This window comes from Cervus canadensis, chromosome 24 (genome assembly GCF_019320065.1).
Source record: "Cervus canadensis isolate Bull #8, Minnesota chromosome 24, ASM1932006v1, whole genome shotgun sequence".
Lineage (NCBI taxonomy): Eukaryota > Metazoa > Chordata > Mammalia > Artiodactyla > Cervidae > Cervus > Cervus canadensis.
In genome coordinates this window covers 15,317,620-15,320,130 of record NC_057409.1, presented here as the reverse complement: position 1 = coordinate 15,320,130, position 2,511 = coordinate 15,317,620, and positions in this window count along the sequence as shown.

The window sequence follows — 2,511 nt, the reverse complement described above, 5'->3', positions numbered from 1 at the left end:
GACAGAAGGCTGAGGCCTGGCCGGTGCTCAGCCGCCCAGAGCTAGACCCGGTCCTCCCAGAGGCCAGCCCCCCTGCTGCCCCGTTACCCACTGCCCGACCCTGCCCAGGAAACCAGGGGGTTTTAGCAAATCAGTGTCATGGAATAAAATCAAGTGTGAAGTGCTGTCTGGTGTGTGGGGCGGCTGGGCGCCCCTTAGACCCAGGATGTGGGGCCTAGCCTGGCTCTACCCCTCATGGCTCAGCTGGGGCGGCCGCCCTCAGGAATCTCCCGTCAGGTCCAGGAAGATTCCCGGAGCTGGCTGCATGACAGATGGAGGCCAGGGCCTCAGTCTGGCTGATTAGAAATGGAATTAGAATGCCAGACGGCAAGCGCACCCATCACCCTGTGCAGGTGGCTATGACCATCCCCACCCCCACTTCCTCTTGGCCAGCTGGCCCCCCATAGCCTCAAGAGGGGGGCCTGGGTCCTGTGACACCCCCACTGCCAAGGCTGGAGCTCTGGGTGACCCTATCCACCTCCTTTAGTGGGATCCAGCACCCCAGCACCTCCAGTCCCCATCTGTACCTTGACAGCCGATGGGGAACCTGGGGGCAGAGCGAGGCTGTGCCTGCCCAAGGGGAGGGACCTCCAGAATGGCCTTCCAGACTAGAGAGAGGAAAATGGGCTCCAGGTGGCCCTGGCCTGGCCCAGTTGACTGCTTGGGACCTGCCCGAGCACCCAGTAATCCTTGGGGACCCAGGGACAAAGGTGGGAGGCGCCCCATGGGGCTCTCTCTGCAGCTGGTTTGACCTAAACCTGTGCTTCTTGCTTCCTCACCAAACTGGAGAACCCCAGTTGGCTTCCCCAGGAGCTGTCAGAAACTAGAGTGAAAACCATGGTGACCAAGGCCCCAGTACCACCAGGCTGTTTCCTGGGGTATGGGAATTAGCAAGTCACTTGATCTGGTTTCAGTTAGTTTTCTTCAAAGAAAAATTCAATATAGCACCTTGCAGGAGGGCCTCACTGTGACTGGAGTCATGACTGGGCCTGGCTGCCTTGGTCTCGGCCACCGGCTGCCATGGTTCAGGTCCACCCAGGTCCACTGGGCCGGGTGCCGGAGCGGACAAAAGACCCACCACCATCCCTGACCCCAGTTCCCTTCTCTACTCCTCCAACGTCCGGCTGGCCTTCAGTCTGTCCGTCCTGCCACCCCCACGTCTTCCCAGAAGCCCCTGTTCCCTCTCTGCTCCTGCCCCAAAGCCTTCTAGGCCAAGTGTCTGGAAGGGAAATAGGTGAGGTCTGGTGGTTTGGTGATAGGTGAAGGGGTTTCTGCAGCCTGGGCAGCCTGACGGAGAGCCCGAGGGCGAGACATCTCCACCTGCCCCCCACACCCCCACACCCCTGCCCGGGGGGATCAGCTCCCTCTCTTCCAGCTGTCCCCGAGGGCCACCCACAGAGTCTGGGACCCGAGGGCAGAGGAGAGCCTCCTCAGAGGGACACCCTCAGGGCAGAGATGGGTCAGCGTGCTGGGTGGACCCAGGACAGCATGGCCCCAGGCCGGACACCCTTCCTCATGGCTCCAGAGCCCCGGGCCCTGGTGAAGCTTAGCCAGCTTGGTCAGCAGGGAAGGTGTTTGCTGCCTGGACTTGCCAGGGAGGCAGAGGCTGGCCTCGCCCCGATGGGCCCAGAGCCGAGGGACCTGTAGCAGCCCCAGCACCTCTTCCCATTTACAGAAGGGGAGCCACACCCAGAAAGGCGGCAGGTCTCCAGCCAGGCCCAGCGTTCAGCACCTGCCCGCCCCACACCCCCAGCCTGAGGGCCCAGAGCAAATGGCCTGACTGCAGCCATGTCCTTCATCCACATCTGCTCAGATGGCGGGTGTCGTGGACACCATCCAAGTGCCAGGCGCTGGTGGGACACACATCCACCGGTCCAATGAGAGAGCCACTGTGGCCCCTCTCTTGGGGTTAGGGGACTGTGGATAAAGGGGGTGATGAGACACAAAGCTTGTCAAAAAGGAAGCCTCGGTCATTCCTTCAGCTGTCCTGGAGCACCTATGTGCCTCCTCAAGGAGTCACCTGGAGTCACCATGGGCAGGGATGCATAGATGCAAATGATATCACCGCAGGACAAGGTTCTAGCCAAGCTCAGAGGTTAGGGTGTGTGTTTCCAGCCGGGCAGGGGTGGTGCTCAGAAGCAGAAAGTGCTGGCCCCTGGCCCGCGTGGGTGAAGAAGCTGAGACTCCAAGCTTTCTGACGTGAGCCGTGAAGGGCAGAGGTCCCAGGGTCAGAGGGCACCCAGAGGATGGGCGAAGAGACGCTGGTGAGGTAAGAACAGGTAAGTCCTCACGGGCCACCTATGCCAGCCCGACAGCTTGACTCTGTGCTAAAGGCCGTCAGAGCCAGGGGAAGGTCTCTTTGCGGCTGTGACATGATGTGACCTTTGTCCTTCACTCGTTTGTCAACAATCTTGACAGCCTCCCTGTGCCCGTGTCCTTGGGGAGCATGGGGTCAAAAGGGGAAGTTGAGTT